The sequence below is a fragment of the Prunus dulcis genome, chromosome 1 (assembly GCF_902201215.1).
Source record: "Prunus dulcis chromosome 1, ALMONDv2, whole genome shotgun sequence".
In the NCBI taxonomy this organism is placed as follows: domain Eukaryota; kingdom Viridiplantae; phylum Streptophyta; class Magnoliopsida; order Rosales; family Rosaceae; genus Prunus; species Prunus dulcis.
Genome location: NC_047650.1, coordinates 4758989 through 4770526, shown reverse-complemented (window position 1 = coordinate 4770526; position 11538 = coordinate 4758989). Strand labels below are relative to the sequence as shown.

The 11538-nt window shown below is 43.6% G+C and overlaps 1 long non-coding RNA gene across 2 annotated transcripts; it reads right to left on the bottom strand.

Moving 5' to 3' along the window:
* Positions 1–5855: 5855 nt before the first annotated feature.
* Positions 5856–7980, bottom strand: LOC117613924. 2 transcript variants are annotated; one of them, XR_004583809.1, is made up of 6 exons: positions 7649–7980; positions 7498–7561; positions 7085–7157; positions 6536–6678; positions 6339–6378; positions 5856–6257 (listed from the first exon to the last, which is right to left on the bottom strand). It is a non-coding gene; the product is annotated as an uncharacterized LOC117613924 (long non-coding RNA). The 2 variants fall into 2 exon arrangements; XR_004583808.1 differs by having other exon boundaries at positions 6339–6678.
* Between the last annotated feature and the right edge of the window lie 3558 nt (positions 7981–11538).

Sequence of the window (11538 nt, the reverse complement as noted above, 5' to 3'; positions counted from 1 at the left end):
ATTGTGAATCCTCACCTCACATCTTGTAAAGCATTGAGTAGCAATACAAGCATATATTCTCCCAAACATTCTTGAGTGTTCTTATTGTGTTCTTGAGTGTTCTTATTGTGTTCTTGCTCTTGCAAGTGTTCTTTGCTTGTTTCGATCTTATATTGTAGGAAGGAGGCTGACTTAGCTTGTTCGAGAGGCGATCAAGTCTAAGGCCGCACGGAAGGAAGACTCCGAAAAATTCATCCCGTGACAGTTGGTATCAGAGCAAAAGCTCGAATCATTCAAAGAAGCATGTCGAAGAGCGGATCATCAGATGTGGAGACAGACCTGTCAAAGGTCAACATGGATCGTGGGGGCAAATCAAAGAGGGAACGATCTAGAGATGCGGTGGCCGTGATGGAGAAGCGGCTTTCTAAGATGGAGAATGCCGTGGTCGAGCTCGATCAGCGACTCGAAGAGGACGTCCTTACGAAGGGGGGCTTCGAAACTGTAGCGGATGAGCTTCAAGGCCAATTCCAGGGAGTCCTCAACTCCGCGCTAGACGACATCAAGCTAGATGTTCAAGCCAAGTTAGATCATTTCTTAGCGGAGCTTACTTCGCTTCGTGATGAGATGAAGGAAGTGAAGGGAGATTGGGCTTTGTGCAAGGAGGTTGTCTTGAACAAGACCCGGACTCCGAAGGAACCCAAGTTGCTAGATTCTTTCAAGCCCAAATCCTATAATGGGAAGAGGGAGGCGAAGGAGCTAGACACTTTCTTGTGGAATATCGAAAGGTATTTCAAGTATCTGAAGCTCGAGGATGATGAGCCCAAGATCAATGCGGCAACGTTGTTTCTCACCGACAATGCTCTCATGTGGTGGCGTCGTCGATCTATGGAAATCGAACAAGGTACGTTTACACTTGAGACTTGGGAAGATTTTAAGAAGGATATTATGTTGCATTTCTATCCAGAGAATGCCAAGTATGAAGCAAAGGAGAAGCTAAGATGGCTGAAGCAAACTGGGAGCGTGAAGGACTACGTCGCCACGTTCACCAACCTATTGTTCGAGGTGCCTAGCATGATAGATGAAGACAAGCTCATGTACTTCATGAGTGGCCTACAGAATTGGGCCAAGCTGGAGTTACAAAGGAGACACGTCCAAACTTTGTCAGAAGCAATTGCTGCAGCTGAGTCTCTTGTAGAGTTCAAGAGGAGTGATCAAGGCGACTCCAAGTTCAACGGAAAGAAAGGTGGCAATGGATCCGGGGGGGGAGACAACAAGCCAAAAGAGAGTAGCAAGTCAGGAGACAAGTCTGACGGTCACAAGTCATCCTGGAAGAAGAATGACAAAGGTGACAAGGGGAAAGACAAGTCAAAGCTAGCTTGCTACTTCTGCGATGGACCGCACATGATGCGGGATTGTCCGAAAAAGAAAGCTCTGAATGCTATGAACCAAGAGAAGGGAGAGGAGGCCGAGAGGGAAGCAGGAATGGGGGCCATTCACCGCTTCAATGCCTTGCAGGCCAAAGGTGCTCAACCACAGGTTCAAGCTAAAGGAGTAATGTTCGTCGATGCCATGGTGAATGGCAAGACAACCCGTTGCCTGGTGGATACAGGTGCTTCGCACAACTTTATGTCCGTGCAGGAAGCAAAGAGACTTGGGTGTCGAGTCTCGAAGGAAGCAGGCAGTATGAAGACGGTGAATTCAACTGCCAAGCCCATTGATGGGGTAGCTCGTGGTGTGGAGCTACACATTGCCACTTGGAAGGGAGTAGCTGACTTCTCCGTGATCTCGATGGATGACTACGATGTCGTGCTAGGAATGGAGTTCATGGACAAGGTAAAAGCATTTCCCATTCCCTTTCACAATACTATGTGCATTACACAGGGTGGAACAATGCCATGCATGGTGCCAGTAGTGAGACAACAAAGCGGGACGAAGCTTTTGTCAGCCATGCAATTTTCCAAATCTTGGAAGAAAGGCGAACCGACGTTCCTTGCAACTATGAAGATGAATGTAGTTGAGAAGGAAGTCCAACCAGTTCCGAAAGCGGTGGAGGCAATCCTTAAGGAGTTTGCAGATGTCATGCCCAAGGAGTTGCCCAAAACCTTACCACCTAGGAGAGAGGTGGATCATGCCATTGAGTTGGAACCGGGTGCCAAACCCCCTGCCAAAGCGCCGTACCGGATGGCACCTCCTGAGTTGGAGGAATTGAGGAAGCAGTTAAAGCAGTTGTTGGACGCTGGGTACATCCAACCGTCCAAGGCCCCTTATGGTGCCCCAGTTCTTTTCCAGAAGAAGAGGGAGGGAACACTAAGGTTGTGCATCGACTACAGGGCGCTAAACAAGGTGACCATCAAAAACAAGTATCCAATCCCTTTGATTGCAGATTTGTTTGATCAGTTGGGAGGAGCGAAGTACTTCACCAAGTTAGACTTACGCTCAGGATACTATCAAGTGAGGATCGCACCGGGAGATGAATCAAAGACCGCATGTGTGACAAGATATGGGTCTTACGAGTTCCTTGTCATGCCGTTCGGCTTGACTAATGCCCCTGCAACATTTTGCACTCTTATGAACAAGGTATTCCATCCTTTCTTGGACAAGTTTGTTGTAGTTTACATCGATGATATTGTGGTGTACAGCAATTCTCTGGAGGAACACCTTGAGCATTTGCAGAAGGTCTTCCAAGTTCTAAGGGAGAACCAGCTCTATGTGAAGAAGGAGAAGTGCTCATTTGTCCAAGAAGAGGTCGAGTTCCTTGGTCACAAGATACGGGGAGGACAATTACTCATGGAGGAGGGCAAGGTGCGAGCCATTCAAGAGTGGGAACCACCAATCAAGGTAACTGAGTTGCGGTCTTTCCTTGGATTGGTGAACTACTATCGCAGGTTCATCAAGGGATATTCAGCCATAGCCGCCCCCTTGACGGATTTGCTGAAAGAAGAACAAGGCGTGGGAGTGGACACCCCGATGCCAACATGCCTTCAATGAGTTGAAGAGGGCTCTTATGGAGGAACCAGTGCTGAGACTTCCAGATCTTAGCAAACCTTTTGAGGTACACACTGATGCATCAGATTTTGCTATTGGTGGTGTACTCATGCAGGATGGACACCCATTGGCTTTCGAGAGTCGGAAGCTCAATGACACGGAGCGGAGGTATACCGTTCAAGAGAAGGAGATGACAGCCGTAGTGCACTGCTTGCGGACTTGGAGGCACTACTTACTTGGTTCTCAGTTCGTGGTCAAGACCGACAATGTTGCCACAAGCTACTTTCAGTCCCAACAGAAGTTGTCACCCAAGCAGGCTAGGTGGCAAGACTTCTTGGCAGAGTTCGACTACAAACTAGAGTACAAGCAAGGGAAGACAAATGTCGTTGCCGATGCCTTAAGCAGGAAGGCCGTACTAGCAGCTGTCACACAACCCCAGAGTTCTCTCATGCAGAGGATACGAGAAGGCTTGTTGCATGATCCCCAAGCCAAAAGTTTGTTGGAGCTTGTCAAAGATGGGAAGACAAGAAGATTTTGGCTCGATGATGGGATTCTCTATGCAACAGGGAAGAGGATCTATGTTCCAAGGTGGGACAATCTGAGGCGGGAGCTACTGAAGGAGTGTCATGACTCGAAGTGGGCAGGACATCCGGGCACTCATCGGACATTAGCCTTGATGAGTGAAGCTTACTATTGGCCACAGATGCGGGAAGATGTAGACTCGTTCGTGCGGACTTGCCTTGTATGCCAACAAGACAAGACATTGCAGAAGCAGCCGGGTGGGTTGCTAGAGCCACTTCTTGTTCCAACCAGACCATGGGAGAGTTTGTCCATGGACTTCATTGTGAGTCTACCCAAGTCGGAAGGGTGTGGCTCAATTTTGGTGGTAGTCGACAGATTCACCAAGTATGCTACCTTCATCCCCGCACCGGCAGATTGCAATGCGGAGGAAGCTGCACGCTTGTTTCTGAAGCATGTGGTGAAGTATTGGGGGATCCCCAAGAGTATTATCAGTGATCGTGATACTCGCTTCACTGGTAAACTTTGGACGGAGCTCTTCAGGCTACTTGGCTCACAGTTGAACTTCTCTACCAGCTTTCACCCACAAACAGACGGTCAGACGGAGAGGGTGAATGCGCTGTTGGAGCTATACTTGAGGCACTATGTGAGTGCCAACCAGCGAGATTGGGCAAAGTTGTTGGATGTTGCTCAGTTCTCGTACAACTTGCAGCAGTCGGAGTCGACAGGGTCAAGTCCTTTTGAGTTGGCAACAGGACAACAACCTATAACACCGAACACAGTGGTGTCAGGCTACACGGGGAGTAGTCCTGCTGCATACAAAACGGCCAAGGAGTGGCAGGTGACTAATGAGCTGGCTCGGGCTCAATTGGAGAAGGCAACTCGGAAGATGAAGAAATGGGCAGACAAGCATCGGCGGGGCGTTGTGTTCCAACCAGGTGATCTAGTCTTTGTGAAGCTCAACCCTTCTCAACACAAGTCCACTAGAAGATTGCACAAAGCGTTGTTGAGGAGATATGAGGGTCCATTTCCTATCATCCGATCAGTAGGAAGAGCGGCTTACCGTGTGGAACTACCACCTCGATTGAAGATTCATCCGGTGTTCCACGTGAGCAATCTCAAGCCCTACCATGCCGACCCCGAGGAGCCAAGTCGTGGAGAGTCTCAACGAGCTCCACCTTTGATGGTGACTTCATTTGACAAGGAGGTTGAGTGCGTCATGGCCAAGCGAGAGGTACGACGCAAGGGTGTACCGAGGTACTTTGAGTACTTTGTCAAATGGAAGGGCCTGCCAGAGTCCGAAGGCAATTGGGAGAAACAAGAGTCCTTGTGGAAGTACAAGGACATCATCGAAGCATTCGAACGAGACGGATCTACCGCGGCAACGAGGACGTTACCGAATTAGGTGGGGGAGAATGTCACGGCCCGCATGTTCAAGGCCCAATTCAAGGCCCAACCCGTTGGATTGATCATGCTGGACCTCTTAGCCCATATGTCCAGATTCGTTGTACCGTAGTTGGTAGAAGTAGTTGGTGGATGTTGGTGGGTGACATAGTTGGTGGATGGTGTTAGGTGAGATTGAATCTTAGCCACCAACATGTTAGGTGAGATTGAATCTTAGCCACCCAACATGTTAGGTGAGATTGAATCTTAGCCACCCAACATGTTAGGTGAGATTGAATCTTAGCCACCCATTATGGTGGTAGGTGGGATAGAAAGTGTATATAAGGAGGATGTCACATTGTGAATCCTCACCTCACAACTTGTAAAGCATTGAGTAGCAATACAAGCATATATTCTCCCAAACATTCTTGAGTGTTCTTATTGTGTTCTTGAGTGTTCTTATTGTGTTCTTGCTCTTGCAAGTGTTCTTTGCTTGTTTCGATCTTATATTGTAGGAAGGAGGCTGACTTAGCTTGTTCGAGGGGCGATCAAGTCTAAGGCCGCACGGAAGGAAGACTCCGAAAAAGTCATCCCGTGACACTTAGCATCCTTCATTAACAGAGCTTCCTTCTCAGGATCCGATGACCCTGCATCATCCACCTTCTTCCCCTTTGAATCTGGAATATGAAACCCCTTTTCAACTAAGTCCCATATTCCATGATATTTGAAAATCATTCTCATTCGAATCTTCCAAAACTCATAGTTTTCCCCATTGAATATTGGAGCTCTGAGATCACTCCCACTTGACCCAGTCATCTGAGACCATAATCAATGAACTGAGTCGGAAATTTCTCGTCGGATTTCCAAGCTCAGCCCACACAGCTTCAACGCCCACTATCCAGATCCAACCTTCACTCTTGATACCATGTTGAGATTTGGATTGTCAAAGGAGCTAAAGAGTGAAAAATTGAGAGAGAGCTTAAGCAAAATAGAAAAATGGTAATAACCACTACTCCTCTGCCTAACCGTTGCAGCAGAGAATATTCATTCATAACCAAAACGTGTTCTTACATCAGCAAATTCAATCTAACCATTGTGAAAGTTAAGCCAATGTGAATATGACACATGGCATTACAAAGCTTTAGGACCGCTGGAAAAGAGAGACAAACCTAAGCCTTACACTTGGCATATGAGCTCAAGATGCTCAGCTAACAAATGGCTTAAATAGACTAAATATAAACTGACTAAGTGATTACTAACTAATCAGAAATTAGCTAGGCAGTTTACATTTTAACATAAGAGTGGTTTCTTCAGGTGTCAGAGGACACAAACCATCTTTCCTTTTCAGGTCAGAATTGATTATTTTCTCTTTCCATCAGGGATAAGCATATCTGCCAAACAAGTGAAAGTATAAGACAGTGAAATTAATTCTTCTATTGCATGGAATCCATTGATTGTCAAGTATAACTTACCTCATTCTTGTCAATTCTTCCACCTCCTCAGCGTTACAACCTTGAGTACAACCAGAAAATGCCAACATGTCCATTACATAAGAGTAGCATATAGTATTTGAGACAGAATAAGGAATATGATGAGGTTTAAGAATGTTTACAAGTTGCAACACGGAAAACTTCTTGTCAAGTTATAAAGAACAACGAAAGGGACTGACCTGATTATGATAATAAGACATGTCAGACCAACTAATTGGTGGCCACTCTCCTCTTAACCCTCGGAGGCAACTCTTTCAATATGCGAACTTCATCTCTCAAGGATGTGATGAAATGATCCACATCGAATATGTCTTGGAACTCGCTGCAATATCAAGAAACATATAACTGTTATTTGGTAAGAAGTGGTGTAATTCTAAGTCGAAGAACAACAACCATCCTTTTATAATTTAAAAACCACTCAATGACTTAAATTATTAAAGCACCTTCAATGACTTAAATTATTGCCATTTAATTGGGGCAGGAAATGGGTGCAAGACTGTAGTGTTGCACAGATTTCCTGGTCTGGGTTAATAAAAAAAATAGCAAATTTCTAAAAATAAGCATAGATGGAAGCTCAAATCAGATGGTACACATGAGCCAAATCTCCAAAGAGGAGGCAATCAACAAACTCCTACATCAATTCTTACCCAAAAACACAAAATTAAAACTTTAGCAAAATCAAAATGAAAAAGAAGAGGAAACAGATCGGGTTTGGAAATGGAAAATACCAGCGCTGCATGAAGTAGGAGGATCTTTCTGGACGTCCTTCAGCTCCTTCAAGATCCGTTTCGAAGCCATCACCTTCACAAGCACACAAACAAACAAACCAAACCCTAAATGAACCTAACCTCAATCTAACAAATTCACACACACAACAAAGAAAACCCAAATTTCATTTCTTATGTGCAAGTAGCAGAGAGATGGTAGAGAGTACCTTGACCTGAGAGACCCTCCTGCTTTATTATTGATTTAGTTTTTATGTTTTTTTTTTAATTTTTAATCTTTTGCATTTATTGAGAAGGTGGTAGCCCTTGAACAACCACTCAAATTGAGTTTATAAATTGAACAACCACACAAATTCGCGAACCACAGAGTTCTTATGAAAGAAAGGGGCCTGAGACTGAGAATCCAGAGTTCTAACCTATCAAAGCTTCAGAGTGAGCGCAAAAGCCGTAGAGGGCAAGAGAGATGGAAAAGCTAAGCACCTGCAGAGGAAACAAAGAGAGATGGTTAACACCCAAATCACAACAGTGTCGAAATAAATTGAAACCCTAAATATTTTTGTTCTTTACCTTTGTTGATCGAGGTAAAGCGACCACAAGCCAACACCCAAATGGTTAGATTAAAACTCAAATCAGTAACCCCAAATCAGTAACCCTAAAATTAAAACCCAAATCCCTCTGAACTAGAAGGGGAGAGAGAGAGAGAGAGAGAGAGAGAGAGACAGACAGACAGACAGACAGACAGACAGACAGACAGACAGAGACAGAGAGAGACGCGAGAGACAGAGTCTCGCTGTCTATGGTTGTGGCAAAGGCAAGGCGACGAGGTGGGAAGAACAAGACCGTGGAGAGAGGTAGATGTGAGATACAAAAGATAGAAGAGATATAAGAGAGAATGAGAACTATCGGGGCTTAAGAAAAAATATTGAGCCACTGTTCACTCCGTGTTTTTTTTTTTTTAAAGCTTCAATTACAGCGGTTGAAACGAAAACCGTTGTAGAAAGTTGTGAAATAAAATCAGAAAACCAAATACCCTAAACTACAAAGCTTAAAAACCCATTTTAACAACAGTTGTGGAAGAAACAACTACAACAGTTTTGGAGCCAACCGTTGTGTATTCAGCGTTGTCTTTTTGAATATTTGTAGTAGTGTGAACTTAGAGTGGTGAGGGGCAAGACAACGGGGTATGGGGTGTGAGGTTGATGAGTTTTATTTATTTATTTATTTTTGCTGAGTGTATTTGAGGGTGGTTTGGGAAGATAGTGAGATTTTCTTAGAAATTGTGAAAATTTGAATTAGAAGTTGGATTGAACTTAGAGCATGGGGTGAACAAAGAGAAGTATGGGGTTTAAATAGAAAAACATAAAGAAAAACTCCCAACTGTAACCATACCAGGCCTGGCAATGGAGGAGGAGGAGGAGGATGAGGAAACAAATATAGGGCACTTTGGGAGGTTGTTCATGACTTTGATAAGGCACGGGTAGGAACATTGGCTATCAAATGAGGAGCGAGAATATGATGGAGAAAAAAAAAAAGTAGCTGGTTGCATGCCAATACCTTCGCTTAAGAGAATATTTTTGGTGTAGAGAGTCTCAAATTCAAGATCTTCCGTTGTACACGGATTTTCTAAGCACAGGAAGTTCACAGGGAAGAGAGAGAGAGAGAGAGAGAGAGAGAGAGGTATGGTTCGGCAGGGAGGTGATAGAATTAGGGTATTGGAGCAGCCATCACTTTTTATAAGTGAGGTCAACTATTTAACTTATGGGATGGAAGAGAAGAACAAGCAAATTTCAGAGGGTAGTGAATATGTGAATATCATTCAGCATAAATGGATCTTCCATGTTGGAGACAGTAAATGCATACAAATATCACATTAAACCAAATGTATCAGCACAAAGAGTCCGAAATACAAATTGTAAGAGGCTGGGAGCCCCTACGCTTTAAAAATAACAGCTCCTATCTTCTTTAGAAATAGCAATACAAAACCCTCTCCCATTGTAAGATCTGACGGCAATTATGGAAGCATACAGGGCAGGAGATGCCAAAGAAGCATTGCTTTCATATGCTAGCAACAGTCAATGCACTTGTATGCTTTGAAACTCAAGTATTGTGATGAAAATTCACTGAAAATGAATCCTCTTGGGAGGCCCCGGAGCTTCTTTGAGGTCTTGTCCTTGACATTGTACTGGACAACACTCCTCGGTACACTCAGGACAATACTCAAATCATATTCTTCCTCTCCTTGAAGCACAGTCGCCACAGAAATCAGAAAATGCCTACACGGGACATTCATCATCATCCGCGGCAAAGCTTTTGCCAAAGTATTGAAATCAATTTGACACCTCACAAACCACCCGGACCTGTCTTCCTTCATTTCAAAGATAGTGAACTGAGTCCTCCTCAGTCTCCAGGTCCCAACAATATGCAAGCGCCCACCTGACTCTCCGAATTAATCGATTTATATAGGGTAGGGCAATGCCAGTTGGGGCATTTCTGATCTTTTGAAGCGGCCTGTGTCGAGCTCGAAGTATGCCAGCGTGTTCCTCTCTTCATTGTACCAAAAGATTGCACCATTACAGTGAACCCCATTGCCAAAGGCCATCAAATGGCATAAAGAAAAGGCTGCATCTCCAAAGTTGAGTCTTTGAAGAGTAAATAACAAACTTGATCACTTTCTGTGTTTCTGACTTAGATAAAAAAATGAGATTGTAAAAGGCTGATTTTAATGGATCAAAAGCCAAATTCACGCCCGGTAGTTTCTGGATTTCTGAACTGTGAAGAACTCGAATTCTTTCGGATTGGCCAGAAGTAGGATTACATACATAATAAGAGAAAAGTTCAGGGTCATTATCGTTGTGAGGCTCAGAGCACAACAAACCATTACAGAAACTTTGAATTTTTATTTTGGGGATTCTAAGGAAATTTTGCTGGCTACCAGCTCTTCTATTGCCACAAAGGGAAACGAAGAAATATTTGGGGTACGATGAGCCTAAGCGACCGTTCAAAACCAAACCCGCTAGAGGGTTTGGGTTTCTTTTGGCAAAATTGGTTATAAAGAGAGGGTCCAGCCCTGACTTTTGGGTGACCCTAGGCGATAAACTAAACAAGGCCCCTTCCCTTAGTATACAATTGCCAGAAAAACAATAAATAAAATGATTTTATGTAGAGCGTAGAGCACGTGAATAATGATTTTACGATAAAACAATTATAGAGCATAATCCTACCTAGTCAATTATAAAGCAGAGTCTAAGTCTCTTAACAGCAAAGTCATTGTCTGTGTATAATCTGGAAATTAAAAAAAATAGTTTGATGGATAGTAACAAATATATATATATATATAAAAAAATTATAAATCTGATTACCTTTTCAATTTCTCATGTTCCTCCCATCTTGGCCACCATCAATCTCAAAGACAATTTGTGAGCTTTTTAGTGTGAGATTGATTTTTAGAGTCGCAACATGATATGAGAAAAAAAGGATGAGAGAAACTGAAAATAATGGATGGATTGAAGACAGATGGGGAAAACGGAGAAAAATATGGTGGTGGATTATTAAGAGATGGGTGGATTAAATAGAGTTCTTCCATGGAGAAACTAACTAGGAGAGGAATCTCCTTCTGGGAAGAGGAATCGCCTTCCTCAAGCACATGTTTTTTCTGTTTCTGCTTGGTAAACGAAGAAACTTTATGGGAACAAGAAAAAAAGAAACCTAATTTAATCGCGCGTTGCTTCTTTTTTTTATTTAATAAATTGGACAATAGTATATATATAATTTGGGGCCCCTTAATTGGAGGCCCATGGCCAAGGTCCCTCTCGCCCACCCCAAAGACCGACTCTGGGTGGCAGACGATGGAGTACCAGTGCTTTGATACTGCCTTGCACTTGAAAATGTTCTTTGCCGGAAGCCGCATTAGGATCTCTATCAAAAGGTCCATAGAGTCCGTCAATGCAGTTGCACTGGCTTTGCATCTTCTTCTCTTTGCTGAGCTTCTAGTCTCTGGTGCCATTCTCACGTTTCAGTTCTTTTTGTTGTTCTAACACTGTTTGTACCCAGTTTTTGTAAATGGACCAAAAATGGTCTAACGGGTTAAAAGAATATTTTAAAGAGAAAGTCAGGCCCATTAACATTTGTCTTTTTTTAAAGAGTCGTCTTTTTCCTAACGAGCTTTTTGGAATAAATCGATAAAGAAGGCCCAAATTGTAAAAGATCAAACCTTTATTTCGCACTACATGTTAAAAATCGATAAACGTGTTTTCTAGGCCCACATGGGAGGCTGAAGGGAATTATCACCACTAATAACGACTTGACCTCCTTCTCTCCTAGCAAGAAAACAAGTCGTACTGAAGCCACCAAAACCAAAGAAAGATCAAATTGCCAGCCAGGTCTTCAAGTACAAAGGGGTCAAATCAAGAGAACTTTACCAAGAAAACTGACGGTTCCTGCTAGAAGCCTTCCCTCAT